Here is a 21,563-nt window from a genome sequence, read left to right as displayed (position 1 = left end):
AGTACCGCTTTCTGGTTATGTAGTCGGAGGCATAGTGATTGGGGCTCAGGATGGGGATGTGCATGCTGTCTATGGCCCCCATAGTTGGAGAAGCCCATCGTGTCAAAGCCATCCACGATACTGTCCACAGTCTCTGGAATGATGACCCTCTGTAGTAGCACCTGGTTGATGGCCTCAGCTACCTGCATGAGCATGGCTACAACTGTGGATTTCCCTATGCTGAACAGGTTCTCAATGGAGTGGTAGCTGTCTGGCATGGCAAGCTTCCAGAGTGAGATAGCAACATACTTCTGCATGGGGATGGTAGGTCTTAGTGGAGTGTCCTGTCACCTAAGGGCAGGGGCGAGCCACTCACAGAGCTCGAGGAAGGTGACCTTCTACATATGGAAGTTCTGCAGCCACTGATGGTTGTCCCACAGCTGCAGAACAATGTGGTCCCACTAGTCTGAACTGGGTATCCTGCCACCAGACGCAACATTCCATGGTGTCCGGTGGATTGAGGGGCATGCGCAGCAGGAGCAGCACCAGGATCTGGGTGATGAGGGCCTGTGGTCTGTGCTGGTTCTTGTCCTGCTGGAGTAGCATGTGGGCATTTTGGAATACTGTGCCATGAGGCACAGCAGTAGACCCGTGAGCCTGGCATTGCTTTGCAGGAGCTCCAGCTCCATGTTATGAGTGCTTTGGTGTCCATTAATGCAACCAGAGAACACTGCATCCATTTGGTGTCCCACAATGGGGGAGGCTGTGTAAGCATGTGAGATATGGCCGTATAGAGGAGCCCCTGAAAGTATTCATCGCAGCTTGCCTGACCAAGCAGCCACAGGAAGTGTCCACCTTCCTGATGCCCTTCCCAGAGTGCTTCTGGGTGCTCTAAATCCGAGGCAGGTTTCAGTCAGCATGGTTATGCTATTTTGAATTAATTTGGACTAATTTCCATGCTTCCCCATAATGGGGACACACTATTTCGATTTTGTTATTTGAATTTAGTTATTTTGAAATAGCTTTCTAGTGTAGACATACCCTGAGAGTGCACAGTATTTTTATGATGTTGAAAATGGCCATTCGGAATAGTCTAGTATTTTCTATCCCTTTTCAAAACCGTACTTAGCAGAGTACAACCTAGTAAAAGCTGGTAAGTTTTGGCATCTGTTGGTTGTGAGTTGCGTTGCTGCCTTCCTTTCAGAATTTCTATTGGATGGAATTTCTCTCTCTCTGCTTATTTATCATCTTACTGTGAGTACAATAATAATTGGTTTTAAATCTGTTTTGTGTCTGAAATGAAGATTTCTCCCAAACAACCCATAGTTTAAAAAATAAAGTCTTGGCAGAAAATTCAAATACAGTGAACTATTTATCAGTATAGCTGAAGATGCTGTATATAAATACAGGCAGTCCCCGGGTTACGTACAAGATAAGAACAAACCTATAGTCCCTAAGTTGAATTTGTACGTAACTCGGAACTGGCTCCAGATTCAGCCGCTGCTGCTGAAACTGACCAGGGGCTGACTACGGGAAGCCCGAGGCAGAGTTGCTCTGCCCCCAGCTTCCTGGAATCAGCCACTGATCAGTTTCAACAGCGGCTGAATCTGGAGCCTGGGACAGAACAGCTGGAGTGCTGCCGGGTAGGTCCCCCCAAGACCAACCCGGCAGCACCCCAGCTGCTCTACCCCAGGCATCCACAACAAAAGCCTGGTCTGCTGGGGGGAGACGCACTAGCTGCGCCCCCGCCCAGCAGACCAAGGAGACCCGGAGCAAAGCCGCGGAGGGGGCGGGGTCCCGCGCCTCCAAGGCTTTGCTCCGGGTCTCCCTGGTCTGCTTGGGGTCCCTGATCTGTTTCAGCAGCGGCTGACTTGGGGACCCCTGGAGCAGAGCAGCTGGGGTCCAACCGGGTTGGTCCCACAGTGCCGAGGGGCGGCACTACAAGACCAAGCCTACAGCACCCCAGCTGCTTTGCCCCAGGCATCGGGATTCAGCCGCTGCTGAAACTGACCAGCAGCGTCAGTTTCATCAGCAGGCTGAATCCCGACACCTGGGGCAGAGCAGCTGGGGTGCTGCGGGCTTGGTCTCGTAGCGCCGCCCCTCGGCACTGCGGGACCAACCCGGTTGGACCCCAGCTGCTCTGCTCCAGGGGTCCCCAAGTCAGCCGCTGCTGAAACAGATCAGCGGCTGATTCCAGGAAGCCCCGGGCAGACCAGCTCTGCCCCGGGCTTCCTGGAATCAGCCACTGATCTGTTTCAGCAGCGGCTGAATCGGGGACCCCTGGGGCAGAGCAGCTGGGGTCCTGCCAGGTTGGTCCCGCAGCGCCGTCGTTTGGCGCTGCGGGACTAACCCGGCAGCACTCCAGCTGCTCTGCCCCAGGTGTCCCCAAGAGCAGCTGGGGTGCTGCCGGGTTGGTCCCACAGCCCCGAGGGGCAGCGCTACGGGACCAACCGGGCAGTACCCCAGCTGCTCTGTCCCAGGCTTCCCCAAGAGCAGCTGGAGTGCTGCTGGGTTGGTGCCGTAGCACCACCCCTCGGCGCTGCGGGACCAACCCGGCAGCACCCCAGCTGCTCTATTGCAGGCATCCCCGATTCAGCTGCTGCTGAAACTGACCAACAGCAGCTGAATCAGGGACGCCTGGGGAAGAGCCCGACTATCGTAAGGGGGGGCCATGAGGGGTCTGAGGTGGCATCCCCTCCCACCCCACTCCAGACCTCTGATAGCCCCGCCTTCTGATAGTCTGGCATATCTGATAATCCGGCTCCCCCTGGGTCCTAAAGGTGCTGGATTATCAGAAGTTTATTGTAGCACAAAAATGATTTTTCACATTTTCATAGGTCTAAAACTGTAGCTCATTATTATTATTGGGATATTAATGGCTAATGAGAACCTGCGGCTACTAGGCATTAACCATCCTGAAATGGGAACATATACAAGTCCTTGTGACAGAAAGGGTATTTTAATATAGTAGTTTCATTTGAGGAAAAACATTTCCAGCTGACCTAACAGACTATTCAGTTCAGTGGCTTTAGTCATATTGTTCTTGGTGGGCTTTCCTTTTTGTATTAGGATAATAATATGTAATTGTTACTCTATTAAGAAAAAAACAGTTTATGAATAATTATCAGCTATCACTGCATGTTAACATATCGTTTTTGTCATCGTTGTTTCAATCCACACACTATTTATTTTAAAGTAATAATACGTTAAATGATCATTTTGGCATGGGTGTCATAAAAATACTCTTTCTATGCAGTGCTGTATTAACAACATATCACTGAGACAAGCAATCAAGCAGCAAACAGCAGCATTTGGTAATGACTCATGTACAGTAATTGCCTGAATTTTTTTGTATGAATGACTCAGTTACTTTTAAAGCTTAGTCACCAGAAATAATTTTTTCCAGTGCATTCTTCTTATATATGCAGTATTAAACTAGATAGGGGAACCTAGGGAAATTGTATTGCTCAAACACAGATATCAGAATTATATTTAAAATTAAATGGCACCTTCCATCCAAGGATTTCAAGTCACTTTACATACACTAATCCTTTCAATAGCCCTTGGCAAGCCATTGTAGAGTCTGGAAATTCTAGAGAAGGGTAAGCTGAGCCACACAGAAACTGGGATACTTGGTTAATGGCAAAACTGGGAACAGATCCCAGGAGCCCAAATTCTCAGACTTCTACTCTAACCAAACAGACAAATCTGTCTCCATAAAGTTTATGACTCGCAAAGAAACAAAAAAAAAATTCTCCGAGGATAACTTACTGCTTTGGAAGAGTAATTCATAATGTAGTGCATGGGAGTAGTCTAAAAGGGGAAGATGTATTTCAGCTTCAAAATTACTGCCCTCAGTCCTGCAAATCCAAGACCTACAATACCGCATTGGCTCAAAGAACTGAGAAAAAGCCCCCCAAAGGATCAGAATTGTTCCTTGTACTTATTCTCTTTGGTATACCACTATGAACTACAGTGTATGGAAAATACAGTGTTGTTTCTATGTAACATAATACTGAAAGTTTTCAGATCACAGAAAGATTGGGGGAGTGATAAATGATGAAGATAAGAGATCACTGATACAGAATAATCTGTGTTACTTTGTAAACTGGATGCAAACAAACAATGAGTTTTTATATGGCTAAACGTGAATAGATACATCTAGGAACAAAATGTAGGCCATACTTGTAGGGTGGGGAAAATATTTTGGGAAGCAATAACTTCAAAAGAGATTGGGAGCAGAGTGGATAAACATGAGCTCCCACTGTGATGCAACAGCTAAAAAGGTGCTGCTAATGTAATCCTTGGATGCATCAAAGGGGGATGGTTGAGTAGTAATAGAGAGGTTATTTTACCTCAGTATTTGGCACTGGTGCCAGCCACTGCTGCTGTCCAGTTCTGGTATCCACAATTCAAGAAGGCTGTTGAAAAATGGGAGAGGGTTCAGAGTCACAAGAATGAGTAAAGGCTTTGAAAACTTGCCCGATAGTGGTAGATGCAAGGAGAAAAAGCTATTTAACATATCAAGAAGTTAAGGGGTAATTTGATTACATCCTTAAAGTACCTACATGGGAATCAATATTTAATAGTGGTCTCTGCAGGCTAGCAGAGAAAGGTATAACATGATCCAATGGATGGAAGTTGAAACTTGACAAATTGACACTGGGAATAAGCAATATAGGGTGCACAGAGGGGGGGGGGGGAACCTAACAGGAGAGTAATTAACCAAGGGGTTTCAATGCATTCTCAACAGTGGGTCTGACAGGGCAAGATGTGTGTGGGGAGGTCCCACTCTGTACCCTCAGCTCTCAGAGCTGCAAAGAGTGTCAGAGCAGTGCTCTAGCAGCAATTCAAAGGGGTCCAGACAATTGCCCCGTTTACCTCCCCCCTCCATCAATGGAAAGTTTTCAGTTAAGACTGGATGTTTCTCTAAAAGGACCATCACTGGTGGCACAGTGGGCCAAGCCACTGCTGCGTGGAGTGGAACAGAGTTACTTAGTGCCTGCATCACTTGGTATCTGGAAGAATCAGAGCCCCATGAGGCTGGGGTGGGCCAGAAGTGAAACTTTCTCTCTGTGTGACATGGCACATGTGAGTCAGCAGGGTGCATCTGATGAAGTGGGCTCCAGCCCATGAAAGCTTATGCCCAAATAAACTTCTCAGAGGGGTACCCATGTTAGTTTGTAATTAAAAAAAAATGCAAAAACCAATAATTGTCCTGTGGCACCTTAGAGACTAACCAAAATATAAATAGTATCAAGAGCTTTCATGGGAACAACCCACTTCTTCAGATGACAAATATATGTTATTTCTTTTTTTGTCATTCATGTGGATTTGGAGATATGGCTGCCATCCCAGCTATGATGTAAAACTTTCCTGTGGCCTTTTGACATGCATACAACAATATCTCACTGCCAGGTCCCTGTCCAAAGGCAGTGGGGCAGTCTGTGGATGGGTGGGCACTGGGCTTAGGGATCTGTGGTAGAGACCTCTGGGTGAGGGGCCACTGGATGTGGGGATTGCTGGGCATAAGAGATGGGAGCACTGAACGGGGGCCAGTGTGGCATTGTACGCTGGCCATGCAGGCTGGGGTTGGAGATGCAGGCAAGAGGGAAACGCAGAGGTTAGGAGTAAAGATGACATTGTGCAGAAATGAGGACAGACAGAGCACTAGATGGGGATGCAAGGGTTGGGAAGATCATGGATACCAGGGGAAATGGGAGGTGCTATACTCTTGGGGGCCAGAGATGCCAAAACACAGGTTTACTCAGGGTGACATTTTCCTTAAGGCCAGCCCTGGGCTGCAAGCAGTGTTCCACCCCTACTCCCAACCCACTCACCATGGTGGTGGTGAACTGTTACTTTGCCCTGACAACGAATGATGAGGATTTACCCCCAAAAGATGAAGGAGGAGAAGCCATGTACCCTCAAGACTGAAAGGGTTGCAGCCACCTCTCCCAGGAGGAAATGTAGTGTCATGATGTTTGGTGTCTGTTCTGAGTAGAATGGAGGCACCTATCTGTCACCCTGATATGGCAGCCCAGGAGGTATGCTGCCTGGCAAGGCCCCATATTCAAGACATTGTCAAGGATCATCTGGTCCTCTGACTACTACCCCATGCTACCCATCCATAGGGAGCACTAATGATAATGCGAGGTAAGAATCTCAGTAGATAAGTAACTACAGGGCTCTGGGAGAAAAGGTGAAGGAGTTGAGAGTGTGGGTGGCATGCTCTTTGCCTGAGCCCTTACTCTTGACCAGAAAGATGAGAGATAGATTAATCCTGAAGGTGAATGCCTGACTATGAAGATGGTGTTGCCAGGAAGGCTTTGGCTTCCAGGACAACAGGAAACTTTTCCAGGAAGAAGAGCTGCTAAGGAAAGATGGGGTCCATCTATAGGTGGCAGGGGAATAGAACTGAAGAGAATATCCCAATTCTCTCATGTTCAAGACCCATTGTTCTGAGGGATCTCTGCTGGCCTCAGTTCTGGTTCCTGCTGTTGACTTTGTGCTGGCCTGGGTACCCATCTTGTGGCCTCACGGAGGTTCCTAGGCTATGGACAATAATGAAGAGGGCCACACCTCCAGGCAACTGGTAGATTTTACTCGTCAGTCTGAAGAGCTTCCCCCAAATACTTCAAACAGTAGCTGTGTGAGTCTCTCTGTGGCATAGTCTTCAGATAGGATCTCAGAGTCTGAAATCCTGAGCCTGAGGCATGCTCCAGTCCCAGGGAGGGGTGAAGAACATGGTGGTGGTGGTGAGAACTTGTCTAACTACAAGATAATGAAAATCTAACTAATCCTAAATTAACTATTTATAGATACAACAAGGGAAAGTCTACTAGGGGATTGCTTGCTGTAGCAAGAGAAGAGAGCAGCTCAAGTGACCCTCACCCGCAGTAGAAGTGAACTGAAGAGGCAGCAGGTCAGCAGGGACCTGTGTACAGAGATGTCCCATCTATAGAATGTTTTTGGACAACTGTCAGAGGACCCATGCTTTGGAGGGCCCCATGGTGGCTGCCTCAAGTGTCCTATGGATGAGATGATCCCCCACATTGATAAGCTTCAGAGGGGTAAGCTGAGTTAGTCTGTAACTGGGAAAACTTAACAAATAGTCTTGCAGCATCTTAAAGACTAACAAAACACATAGATGGTATCATGAGCTTTCGTGGGCACAAGTCACTTCTTTAGATGTATGGAGTTAGCTGAAGAAGTGGGTTGTGCCCACAAAAGCTCATGATATCATTCCCCATATTGATGTTAACAGCACGGCCCACAGTGACCTGGGGGATTACCTAGAGGGGTAGGTGCTGGCAGTGGTTGGAGCCACAGGAAGCGGAGCGACCCAGCAGCCTGCTCCTCTCTGTCCCAATCTCCCAGCTGAATCACTCTGCTTCACTGCAGAGCTTCAGGAAGTGGAGGGGTATGGGTTGGGTCAGGGCACTCCACTTCCCACCATGGCGGTGAAGGAGAGTGACCACCCTGGAAAATGGCAGTGGAGAGGAGCAGGCTATTGAGTCAGTCCGCTTCCTGCAGCTCCCGCCACTTCAGAGAGTGTAAAGGGTCTTGACCCCTGCTGCCGCCCCTGGCCAGATACACTACCCAGGAGATTGCTGGGGTCACTTGGAAGAGGGTGCTTTGGAAGAAAGACACAAAAGGGAGAAGGGGGCAGAAAGAAGGGGGTGGAGCTGTGGCAGGGCTTGAAAAAAGGGAGGGAGTGAGGCAAAGCAGGGGGAGGGAGGACAGAGGTGGGGCCATGAAGGTACAGTTTTGGGGGAAGGCCAGCCAAACTGATGGGTACTGCTAGGAGAAAAGCCTTGCAATGACTGTGCATACTTGGAATCAACATGAGCAAGCACTCACAGTAAGAAACTCTCAGCTCAGAATGGGGCTCAAAAGTCTGATCTTTAATACCAACTTTGATCCCACACCCCAGTTGATCATAAGTATCATTTATAAGCATGAAAGAGAAATTCCTTTTTTTGAGCTCATCTACCAATCAGGCACTTAGGAGAATTGGAAATGAAACTGGGACTAGTTTTTAAATAAATCCTACTTTCCTGCCCTAAAGTATTCTTTTGTATTTATTCTTGCTGTAGTCTCTGAACTGAAACATTCCATTAACCTAATAGCAATATGTGAATACACATTAGCCAGTTTGCCCCTCCACCCCACCCAGCAGTGATCTCAACAAAGTAATAAAGCTTGATTTGCAAACAATTTACATTGACACTTTCACTTGTGCAGTTGCAATTTAGTGAGAACACATTAGCGATACCGTTACTGTTTTAAACATTATTTATAAATGGGGGGTTAATCTATATTTAAAATGCATCAGGCATGAAAAAAAATGTGTTGTGAGTTCCATTAATCATTCTAGATGGCACACTACAATATGTCTGGTATAAACCTAGCCTAATTAGAAATCTTCTCATAATCCCCAAAAGTCACATACAGTAATGGGGGATCAACAAGCTTTTTTTCACATTGTTTTTCCTCACAGTGGCTTTTATTCTGAAAGCTTTTGTTTTTATTTAGAATTTCAAATCTGCCACACATCTTCCCCTTCTCATTGCTCTGTACTTTTATATTTGCAGCTAATCTGTACTTTACAGAGAATTTATTATTATTAATAGCAAGAGAAATGGTAAATAAATGCTCCAAAGAAAATCCGTATCACCTGGAAACAGTTTGCTTTACATGTATAAGAAAAACTTTCATTTCTACTCCATAGAGAGTGATCTTTTTGAGATGAGACTATTGAACTGATCTATAAAAATAAAACTCTCACTCTTGCATTCTTGTGTTACAAGAGTTGTAATTTTAAAATCATTAATACCAGTGTGAAAACAAGCAAAAACAGTATCTTCGAGCATTTCAGCATTTTCTGACTAAGATTAGGAATTTTGCTTGATTAAGGACTCCAAAGAGTCAGTTAGTTGTGGAATCACACTCATATTTCTTCTTTTCCCCCAAGCTAATTCTAACAGAAAATGAAGCTGGGATATGGATAACTTCAAAGGAACAGCAAAGACTAAATAACAAGCCATGATTAACCTACACACAAATATCCTCTGATGAAAATTATGCTATGTTATAGAGGAGAGAAAAATATATTTCAAGTCTCTGGTATTAGTTTTCTACAGGATATAATGAAGTTACTAATGGTATGTACATATATAACACTGAAGGCAACAACACTGGTGAGGTGGGGGCATGTTATTCCTGTTTTTTTGTTGATGGCATTATTGGCTGTTTAGAAGATGTTCTGTTTAATTTAGAATCTAGTTCACCGTGGGTGGTGGTTGCAGGCTACTTGTCAGAGTGAACTATTGACTTAAGCAGCCCCCAATGGTTACCAGACTTCAGTTTATTATTTGTATAACAACAGCACTTAGAGGACCCCAGCCATGAATTGTTTTCTTATGCTAGGGGCTCTACTAACATTTAATAAGACACCTCTGATGAGATTGAATTCCCTTCTGTCATTTATATCAATTCAGTAATATTTAATTAAATCATTTTATGATGATCTTCCTATTATCTAATTAGAAATTACATTGGAAAATCTGATCAAAGGACAAATTGTATTTAGTGACTCCATAACCATTCACTTCCAAAAAATTTAACATCAGCAGGTGTCTAAAACCACAGGACATTTGCTTAGCTGTGTGTTTTTATACAAATTGTATGCAACTTTGTTTTCTACTTAATTAAGAACAGCTTCAAAGAAATCCTTTAGAAAAAAAACTAGGGTTATCTGGTTAGGAATATAAAATGCAAAAGTGTTTTAAGCAATACAATTAAACTGGAGAGATTTAAAATCCACTCTAGGCTTTTTTTTCTTCCAGACATTTACAAAGTGTTCTTGGGAAGAGATTGAGCCCTTGCATGGCCACATTTTTTCACCATTTAGCCAATCAGCATTAGAATGGGGCCAAAACTCCTACAACAAACTTCAGTCTCTCTCACTGTCATTGTAAACAAGGCTGAACTGCTTTGGGGTTGTTACAGAAGGCTTAACAACTCCTCTAGAAGAAGAGTCATGTGGATGGACATCTATGTATCATCTCTTGCTACACTACCCTACTGTATAACTTGCTGGACAGCTATTCTGGGATTAGGTTTCTCAAACTTTGAGAAACAAAACAAAACCACATATTAGCTGAGAAATCATGAACCACCTACCCTCATATTCCGGAGGAGGCAACTTCTTGCCCTCTCATTAACGAGCTCTGGCAACTCTAGCAATTGCTCACTTGAAAAAGTAATTAGGAACATAGTATACTTTAACTGTAATTTGTAAGTTACATGAAGGAAAAACCAACACTGTGTTATGAGCTCTCTCTTTCTGAACAACCAACAGTCCACTGATCATAATGTGAGAACCTAGACATCCAAGTCAAGTCTATATATCTTATTCAGATTAAATGAAATTCAAATATAGAACAATAATATTTTATCCACTTTAAAGTTATTGTCATTTGCATTTTATCCACCTTAGAGTTATTGTCCACCTGCAGAATTAAATTCTGGATCAATATTTGAAATTCATACACAATCACATTTTAAATTTTTTGATCCACAAATTTTCAAGCCCAATGTCACCATGAATATGTACACTAAGTTAATGACTAAAGATGATATTCAATAGGTCATTAAAGAACAACTCTTTCACTCTTTTCCTGTTACATATGGTGTGTGATATATGTAAGTGAGTTGATATTAAACTATAGGAAGTAATTCACATTTGAGATTAGCACTTGATGTACATCTCGAGACATAGACCAAATATAAAATTGCCTATTTTCCTCCCACTGTGAAGACAGAGTGAGTTGTGCTGCGCAAATGTGAAATACACGATATTCTAGCCACTACATCTGATTTAAAAGATATATTATCACTAAAAATAGTTACATTAAATATTTTAAATACATTGCCCCAGGACACTACCAGATGAGAGGAAGCAACTTTTCCTGCCTCACCAACTATATTCCTAAGTAAATTTCTTACAGAAACTGCAAATTGGTAATCCCCAAAATAGTAACAATATATTCTCTTATCCTGCAAAAGAGTCACTTTCTAACAATATTGTCTGCTACTTGGCTAAGTTCACTGCAATCAGCAGACTATCAATTATTGTGATGCTCTCCACAGGGTGCCAGAACTATGAGCCATTGTCTTCTCAACAAGGCAGAGGTCCCTTTGCCTCATTACAAGACCATTAGACTGAAGTAACACTAAGCAGAGATAACAGAAGCAGGTGGTTATGAACAAAACACACTTCCTAGTGCCACAACTTAATGTTAGCAAGCAACAATCTTAGGCTACGTTTACACTGCAGGCTTTTTGCGCAAGATTTTTGTGGAAGAGATCCGCAAAAACTTGTTGCTCAAAAATGTGTCCACCTTGCAAAAGCTCCGTGAGTTTTTGCACAAAAATGGTTGTTACCCCCCCCCCCCCCCCTATAATGCAGACGGGGAGGAAAAACAGTGTAGACGTAGCCACAATCTAAACAGCTTTTTCATTTACATTAAGCTATAAGCATTTCCAGCCTCTTTTGGCAGGATTCAATAGTCACAGCATTGCTGGGTGCTGTTCTTTTTGACCCTTAAGAAACAAATAACTGAGGAGTTCTCTTATTTTAAAAGCCCAGTAAAACCTTTGAAATATATCCCCAGATAAAGTTTTTCCTCCCCGTCTGTCTTTTTCTACTTATTTTCCATCTCCCTGCTGACTCATATCCCTGGCATCAACTTGCTCCATTTACACTGGAGACACAGAGAACTGGGAAGAACCACATATCTTGGACTAGGATAAACAAGTTTATCAGGTCTGCCATCAAAAATGTATTTTAGGAACATATTTCCAGCACACATGCATAATACTTTATTCACTAGCTCTATATATATCAATCAATCACACAATGATATTGATGACTAAAAACCTTACTAATGCACTTTTATAGTACAATAATATTGTATCATCAGTTGATTCAAATTATTCTTGGGGGTTCACTCCCCTGTTATCTCATGTTATGTATGGATTCTGTTTAACAGAATTATCCAGAGAGAAATGGCTGGTTATAGTGTGTTGGTTTTTCCTTTTCTTAGCTGCCAAATTGCAGATAAAAATAATACACTATTTATCCAATTACTTTTTTGTGTGCCTCTCATTCATCTCAACAGTATATGAAAGCATGTGCAGATAAAGATAGAATTGGGCCTTAAGCATGTACTGCCTGCATTATATGGGGGGTAAGATCTGAGGGGTAAATTTTTACCGATTTATCATACTACAGGGCTGCCAAAGATCCAGGATTATCCTGGAGTCTCCAGGAAATTAAAAACCAATCTCTAATTCAAGATTATGTCAGGTGCTCAAAGCACCAGAAATACATCGAACCAAAATTGGCAACTCTAGTTACACTCAGAGATGCATGCAAGTGATTCTGAGGTCTCCTTGTGGACTTCCTGCACAAAACTGAAATGTTTGTTCCCTCACAACAGTCTTTCTAACCTTATGTTGATAGCATAAATCAATGGTTAACAGAGATCAAACTGATCTATGCCAACCTCTCATGTAGATAATTAATCTACATTTTCTTCCTTACTAGTAATTAAGTATTAGAGAAGTTTATGGATCAACTTATTTTGGTTAATGTAAGTCTGAACCTTTAACATAAAACAAAAATTTATCACTCTACAGTGATTCTCTTTTCATGCTTCATCAATTCATGTTTACAGCTGGTTTAACTTTTTCTAATCTAAAATAAATCAGCATGAAAAAGCATTAGATTTTTCATTTAGATTCTCAATTGCCTTTTATTACACAGATAATATCCCTTGTCTGATTTTAAATGGTAGATTATTCCCTTGTTTGGATATGAATAAAAATGCCCTGGTTCTATAATCTAACTAAGCCTCATTTTTATTTTGCCTTACAAAAATGTTGCCCTAGCCTGAGATGAATTGGCTTAGTTGTGCACAGACATCTCTGGACCTATCCCAAATTGACACCTATAATAAATGATTATTCTGTAAGTGCTTTTATAACAACAAATTGTCAACTGTTTGACATCTCTTATGAACACAATTCACCTTGTGTAGACATCCTAAGGATCACATAAGCTATTTAAATAGGATTTTACTGCATAGCCATTTGTACGCGATCTTTTACAGTGGACTGAATTTCATGGCTCTATTTATACTTAATTTCTCTGTTGGCCCAGCACCATTGACTTCCACAGAATTAGGCCAGAAAAGTATCCGGATCTAGGAATTTAAAAGGCATAATAAAAATCTTTTTGATATGACTTTAGAATTCTGTACTTGCCCTACAAATTTGATAATATCACCAACACCTACAGCAGAGCACAGAGCTGCCTTCTGTATGCTAATTTAGGACTTTGCAACATCTTCAATGGTAAATGGAGAAACACTGGGCTAGGTCTAGCCAACTTTGTCAATGTGGCCCCAATTTTTAAATATTTTGTTTTAAAACTTACAAATCAATGTGTCTTCAATCCACGTGGATTCTGTTAATAAACATTGTACCTTAAATATTTTTGTGAAATTTTTAAAAAATATATTAAAATTCATCTTTTGTAATTGCCTGATTTGGCAATTAACTACACCTATGGTTGTGCTTTGCAAGTATGATCTGTGGCCATCCATGATTGTTTTGTTGTGTTACTGGATCTCGCATTGTGTTTACTCTCTTTTTCATAGAAACTAATATATAAAGTTCACCTGGGTGGTAAGCACTCCAAAATGCTCTTTGTCCAATACAGCCACCACTGTATAGAGTAATTGTTTCCTGCTACTACCTTCTTTTCTTCAGTTGAGTTTCTGAATAGTCTGAAATAAATCCAGATCTGCTATGGTTGCCATGACTTTGAGTACAGTATGGAAGTGTTCAGAAAGCATTCATTCACTAGAGCACTGTGACTAAAGATAAGATTTTGTCATAGAGGTCATGGGTTCTGGTACTTTCTGGGACATCTTCTGGGGCTTCTTGAGTAGTTGTCATCTCTGGGGTTCAGCTCTAGGGCCATCAGAGCAGCTAGCCCAGAGGTGGGCAATAAGTGGCCAGTAGGCCAGATGTAGTTCACCAGGGTTAGTCCCCGGCAGGCTGCTGGATGCTTTATTTGCATGCACATGCATAGGCATGGCTGCTTGCCGCTCCCTTTGGCCATATTCACTGTTCCTGGCCACTGGGAGCTGTGGGAAGTGGCGCAGGCTGGGAAATCACTTCCTGCAGCTCCTATCTGCAGGAGATGCGAGCATCCGTACCCGTGCATGTACAGGTAAACAAAGCATCTGGCAGACTGCCAGGGGCTAACCCTGGCGAACTGTATCCAACCCACGGGCCACTTATTGCCCATCCCTGACTTAGCCAGTGGGCTCATTGTTGGAGCTGCAGCCCCTGGATCCCTGCTGCAGCTGCTAGGCTTGGGTCAGCCCCCAGTAACTGCAGCAATAGAGGGGCAGCGCCTCACAGTATCCTGACGGATAGTAAAAATATTCTTGGGGGGGAGGAGGACTAAAAGTCAGGGCCTTTCATGATTTTTTCTTTACTGCCCCATGACCTGTTCCTGACTTTTAGAAAAGTACCTGGGTCAGAACCTTAACTTTAGCTATGACTTTTGTCTAATGGGAGTATTTCCTAAGCCACGCTTTAAATACTTCACAGCTACTATATTTATGCATCTAGAATGTGCATGTAATTAGCATCTGCATATCTCCACATTTATATCAACATAATTCAGACTGTCCCTAGTCTATAAATATCCATTATAATTTTGAATCAAATACTGGAGAGAGAGAAAATTAGTGTCAGCTAGTGAAAAAAGTGAATCTTAGAACTTCCTCAAAATAATTCCCAGAGCATATCATTGAGAAAAAAAACATTGAATGTTCACTTTAAAAATGGACAGTGATTGAGAAGCCAACATGATTCTTGGTAAATCATTCTGATGTTTCATTACTCTCACTTGTAAAAGTTATGCCTTATTTCCATTCTTAATTTGTCTAGTTTCAACTGCTACCCACTGGATAATGTTACATCTTCCTCTGCTAGACTGGTGAGACCATTATTAATTATTTGTTCCCCAAATAAGTGCTCATAGGCTGTAATCGAGTCTCCCTTTAACTTTCTCTTAGTCTTAAGTAGCTATTCAGTTAATCACCATAAAATGTGTTTGTTAATCCTTTAATCTTCTTGTCACTCCTCTATGAACCCTTTTCAGTTTCTTAACATCCTTCCTGAATTGTGAACAGCACAAATGGACAGAACATTTTGGCCACACTAGTGGCAAATACAGAGATAAAAATAAACTCTCTACTCCTACCTCATTTAAGGTTTACATTTGCATTGAGCGCTCATGTTCTGCTGCCCCAGGCCCTCTCTGCTCCTTCCCCACACTGCTCTACCCCTTCCTCCAAATCCTGCCCCTGCTCTGTCCCTGACATGCTCCTTCATGGCCCTAGTCCGCCCTAATCCCTGTACCCCACACAATGCAAGATGGGGGATTACCAGGGGCCTGGTATGGGTGGCAGTAGTGGTTTCCTGCCTTCCCCCACACTCACTGGAGCAGCTGAACCAGTGCACCGCGTACCACCCCCAACTCCTTGCCTGAACACTCTGCTTCCCACTGCCATGGAGAAGTCAAGCGCAATGGACCAGGACAGGAGGGTGGGGCAGAGCAGGCTGCTACCATGTTGAGTGCAGTATGTGGGGGATGATCTCTGCTGCCATCATATGCCAAGCCCCTTGTAATACCTTGGGGCCCGTCTTTAGGACAGTTGAGGCAGTCGCCACAGGGCCCCCCAAAGCTCAGAGATTGGGGTGGCTGCTTCGAACCATCCTATGGATAGGACAGCTCTATTAAACCCTGTGCGTTTTGAGGAAACACTTTCTTCAGTCCTCCCTCTACAACTCAATCTGAATGCCGTATGAAAGTCTGCATTCATGGCGGTCTGCTTGGGATTTTGTATCCCAGTATGGGACTGGGTTCCTCTGGTATCCTGATCAAATCCCATCTTGGGCAGTTATATTCTACTTACTCAAGACTAGAGCTGTGCTTCAACTCAGGAAAATTATTCTTCCTTTCTCCATTCTTCTTAGAATTGCTGTTTGCTGATGCAGAAGGACTATTCTATTCCACTTTGGAAAGGACTACATTTGGTTCTGGGTGAGTGTGATATTGATGCAGAGACTATGAAGTGCTTTGAAATTATTTGCAATGCACTTTGTGAGCATTATTTTACAGTACAGATGTGAGAGGCTGTATTCTAGAATATAGGGCAGTTTTATTAAATACTTATCATACACATTGTGACAGGGCAGGTAAAAGGACTTGATAGAAGGGGAGAGAGGCAGCTCTTAAAAATAAACAGCAATGGCCCTGGCTAATCAGAGGCAGCTGAGACAGGGCTGCTATAAATCAATTAAGGGCCAGGCTAGTTGATTCAGGCTGCCACATGACCTATTTAGAAACCTTCCCTGTGGCGGAGGGTAGGGTAGAGTGGAAAAGGAGTTTGGAGAGTGGAGGTGGAGAGCAACAAACAACAGATAAAGCTGAAGGCTGCAGGGGGAAGTGAGGGGTTCTGAGAGGGAGTATTTGGAGGCTCCCTTCCCCCCAAGTGGCCAGAAGAGGATTGTTAACTCAGCCCCGACTGGCCCCAACACTCCATTGTTTTGCCGAGAAACAGAAGGCCATATGCCGAAAAAGGCGAGTGAGACTTGTATTGCGGCCCCTAAACTGTGGACAGAACAGAGGTCTGTGACCCAGATGAGGGACTGATCTTGCCACAACATGTAAAAAATAAGCTCATCTAGGTGTACTTAATTTTCTCTCAGTGCCAATAAAAAAGTCTAATGTGAGAGCTATCCCAACTTACTTCCAAGTGTCACAGCTTTTCCACTCAAAGTGACAATAAATTTAGTTCCCTTTTCTCCTGGAGACTGGTATGAAAAACTTCAGTTTTGTACAATATTTTGGAAAAAATGAAGTGCTACATATGTGATAAGTGCTACTATCTAGAACATCCTGAACCTTTGCGCACTGAATAGACAGATCTCAACCTGAAATTTCTGCATTCCTAGCCAATATAGCAATTACCAAGAATATATAAAAATATGAAGGGCATTCTTGTATCGAAACTGATGAATTTGCTATTTAGGCCTTTTTTTCCTTTGACCTTATCAGAAAGGTTTGTAGGATTTTTATAAGCTATTCATCCAAAATCCCATCTAGATTTTACATTGTATTGATTTTGTTCTTTTCCTAAAGTGCCAACTGAAGAGACAGAATAAAACTCTTCTCATCTTTGATTTTTCTGGTTTCTGACGGGTCATAAAGGTCAGATTAAAATACTGCTCCACACTCTTCAAGTGCTTGAATGCTCAAGAGCTATTTGAAAGATTTTCAGATTGTTTAGTATATCAAAAGCTACAGTTTAGGTTGTTTCAGATTTCTAAACAACAGTGTGGCAGGACTAGTAAATATAGGTCTTGGTCTTTATTTTATCCTTTCTCTGTGAATTTTTTTGTCCTAATTACCATGGCACGTCCTCCGCATAAGTTTTCACTACTAAGACCACCTCCTGATCTATGCAAGTCAATTTCCAAGAGGAAATTTTAACTTCAGACCATCTACTAGACCAGGGCTACTCAACACTTGGCCATGCGGCCCGCAGCTTGTTTGTTTGCTGCCCATGGTGCAGTTTAGGTTTATATGGGGCTCAACACTTGGCCCACGGATAGGAGCCAAAACAAAAAATTAGTCAATATAATGGTCTCCTGTTGATATGCGTTTTTGTAGTTAAATTCCTGGACTGTCATTGCTCATTAAAAGTGCTGTCATATGCATGGAAATCAAGTAAATATTGCATTTTATTAGTATCAGCAGAACTGACTTAAATGGGGCCAGTGTTTTGAATAGTCTTGCCTTACTCTTTGTATTTATGCCCATCAGTGTGAAAGAAGCTATTTGCATGCATATGGAACCACAGTTAAGTTGCAGCCCTCGGCATGTGCTGTGAGAATCACTGTGGGCCCCGGGGCTTACAACGTTAAGTAACCCTGTACTAGATGGCACATGTTGCATGCATAACCACATGAATTTTGTAAGTAGACCTTCAGGAATGGGTGAGAAGGTACGTTACACTATGAAGTACTTATTTTTGTGTACGTAAATCATGAGGTAACTAAGAATAACACTGTAAGGGGAAGTTACTCACCTTGTGTAGTAACGATGGTTCTTCGAGATGTGCCCCGTGGGTGCTCCACTCTAGGTGTCGGGTCCGTCCCGGCGCCACTGATCGGAAGATTTCAGAGCCATACCGGGCCGGGCCGCGCATGCTCCCTGCGCTGCTGGTCGTTCGCGCCCTTTCCAACGATCGCGGCTCGGCCCCCCCCCCCCCCGCCAGTTCCTCTCACCGCTCGGTCTCTAGAAGAGAAAGACAGAAACAACCCGGAGCGGGGAGGAGGGCGGGACGTGGAGCACCCACGGGGCACATCTCGAAGAACCATCGTTACTACACAAGGTGAGTAACTTCCTCTTCTTCTTCGAGTGGCCCCGTGGGTGCTCCACTCTAGGTGACTATAAAGCAGTAGTCGGAACTAAGAGCGCTCCGGGTTACTTAGGTTTTACTGTTGAAAGGACTGCGGAAGCTACTGAATGGTCCGCCCCCCATTTCTGAACTATAGCATAATGCCTCATAAATGTAGAGCTGGAAGCCCAAGTGGCTGCCCTGCAAATGTCGGCTAAAGGAACTCCTCTGGCAAAGGCCGTAGATGTCGCCACTGCTCTAGTCGAGTGTGCTCACGGCTGCGAAGACAAGGGTTTATCCCGAATGGAGTGGCATGTGGTAATGCACAAGGTGATAAGCTTGGCAATGCGCTGAGTGGAAAGTGCAGTACCCTTAGATCGGTTCGCTGTCGATATTAAAAGTCTATCTGTTCGTCTCCACTGACAGGTTCTGTCTATGTAAAATGAAAGAGCCCGCCTAATGTCCAGCGTATGTAGCAGGGCTTCCCTCGTTGAGGAGTGTGGCTTAGGGTAAAAGGAAGGAAGGACGATCGGTTCATTGATATGAAATGATGAAGCTACTTTGGGTATGAACGCTGGGTGTAAACGTAACGTTACCAAGTCCTTCGAGAAAGAAGTAAAGGGAGGGTTTGCCATTATCGCCCCTAACTCACTAAATCTACGAGCTGAAGTAATAGCGAGCAAGAAGACGGTCTTCATGGTTAACATCTGTAAAGATACAGATGCCAGAGGCTCGAATGGGGGATACATAATTGTATCGAGTACCAGGTCGAGGTTCCACGACGGAGGAGGCGGCCTTCGAGGTGGGCTCATATTGGTTAGACCTTTTAGAAATAGTTTTAACATCGGGTGAGAGAACACCGAATAACCCTGTATCGGGTGATGGAAGGCACTGATGGCTGCCAGGTGAACTCTGAGGGATGCCAAAGAAAGCTTAGCATTTCGGAGATGAAGGATGTACTCGAGGATGTGTTGTGGAGGAGCAGTCAATGGTTGAACGTTACTCTGGAGACACCAGAGAGAGTATCTGCGCCATTTTGCCAGGTAAGTATTTCGTGTAGATGTCCTCCTGCTATGTATCAATATGGACCTGACCTGGCTTGAACAGAGGTTTTCATCTAGTGTAAGCCAGTTAGGAGCCACGCTGTCAAGTGCAATGTTTCTAGTTTGGGGTGGAGGAGAGACCCCCGATCTTGAGAGAGGAGGTCTCGATACAAGGGCAGAGGCCATGGCTGTCGAAGTGACATCTTGTGTAGGAACGGGTACCATGCTTGCCTCGGCCAAGCTGGTGCTATTAAAATTACTGTCGCCCTCTCCGTCCTGATTTTCTCTATTACTCTGGGAATGAGGACTGTTGGTGGAAAAGCATACAGTAGCGACTTTTTCCAATTGGTCAGGAGCGCATCGCCGAGGGATCCTTTGCCGATCCGCCCTGGAGCAGAAGAGGCGGCACTTTTTGTTGACAGACGTCGCAAAAAGGTCTACCAGGGGTGTTCCCCATCTGCAGAAGATCCCCTGAAGTACGTCCAGCCTCAGCTCCCACTCGTGGTCCGTGGGAAAGCATCTGCTGAGGGAATCGGCAATGACATTGGCTATGCCAGGTAAGTATGATGCTATTATGATTATGTTGTTCTGTATGCACCAGTTCCAGTATCGTACCGCTTCTGCGCATAGGGAACGTGATCTTGCCCCTCCCTGCCTGTTTATATAGTACATCGCCGCTACGTTGTCTGTCAACACCCTGACTGTTTTGCCTCTCAGACTGGGGAGGAAGTGTTTGCATGCCAGAAAGATCGCCCTCAACTCTAGCTGGTTGATATGAAGGCGCCTCTCGGTGTGAGACCATTGTCCCTGGATGCGCTCCCCGTTCATGTGAGCACCCCATCCGATGAGTGAAGCGTCTGATGTTAATTGAACCGATGGCTGAGGTTGGTGAAACGGTACTCCCGTGAGGATGTTTAATGGGCTCGTCCACCATCGGAGGGACCTGTGCACGTGGGATGGAGGAGTAACCAACTTGCGTATGTCGGGTCTCATGGGGACATACACCGTTGACAGCCAGTGCTGTAAATTCCTTAAATGGAGACGTGCATGCGGGACTACAAAGGTGGCCGCCGCCATGTGGCCGAGCAATCGCAGGCAAGTATGTGCTGAGATTGTTGTGGTTCTTTGGAGAAGATTGACCAGGTCTTTTATTGCCTGGAATCTGTCCGTGGGCAGGTATGCTCTCGCCGTGCAGGAGTCGAGAACCGCTCCTATGAACTTTATGTTTTGTGTTGGAATTAGCGTGGACTTTTGTTCGTTTACTATCAACCCGAGTGAGTTGAAAGTCTCTATGACTTTTGAAAGCATTCGAGTTGTCTCTTGTGCCGTCCTTCCCTTTATGAGACAGTCGTCCAGATAAGGGAATATGATGACTCCGAGATGACGAAGATGGGCGGCAACAACGGCAAGGGTCTTTGAAAAGACTCTTGGAGCTGAAGCCAGCCCGAACGGGAGGACACAGTATTGAAAGTGCTCGTTGTTTATAACAAATCGCGGGAAACGTCTGTGCGCCGGATGTATGGCCACATGAAAGTAGGCGTCTTGGAGGTCGAGGGCCACGAACCAGTCGTCGGTGTCGAGAGAAGGGATTATTGTAGTCAGAGTCACCATCTTGAACCGCTGCTTTCGCAGATAATGGTTTAACTCCCTTAGATCGAGTATGGGTCTCCAACCCCCTGTTTTCTTTTGAGTCAGGAAGTACCTTGAATAAAATCCTTTTCCCCTGAAACAGTCTGGGACCCTTTCTATCGCTCCGATTTCCAACAGGCGATAGGCCTCCTGTTTTAGGAGGGCCTCGTGAGAAGGGTCCCTGAAAAGGGACGGGGTGGGAGGGGTAAGAGGAGGGAGGGATGTAAATGGGATGGTGAGTCCGAATTTTATCACTTCCAACACCCATCTGTCCGATGATATGGCCACCCACTGATGGTAGTAGGGTCGCAACCGATGCTTGAAAATGGGAGTGGTGTCTCTGACTGTTACCGGA

General features: G+C 44.2%; 1 long non-coding RNA gene across 1 annotated transcript in view; it reads right to left on the bottom strand.

Moving 5' to 3' along the window:
- The window catches only part of LOC142830430 (uncharacterized), a 64,512-nt gene that overhangs the window by 4,502 nt on the left and 38,447 nt on the right, over positions 1–21,563 (bottom strand). The window contains exon 2 of the long non-coding RNA XR_012905662.1: positions 4,335–4,400. This is a non-coding gene — a long non-coding RNA (uncharacterized LOC142830430). The remainder of the gene's footprint in view (positions 1–4,334; positions 4,401–21,563) is intronic.

The sequence above is a fragment of the Pelodiscus sinensis genome, chromosome 8 (genome assembly GCF_049634645.1).
Source record: "Pelodiscus sinensis isolate JC-2024 chromosome 8, ASM4963464v1, whole genome shotgun sequence".
NCBI lineage: Eukaryota > Metazoa > Chordata > Testudines > Trionychidae > Pelodiscus > Pelodiscus sinensis.
The sequence above is the reverse complement of the archived record's forward strand: the minus strand, read 5'-3'. Positions and strand labels throughout refer to the sequence as shown.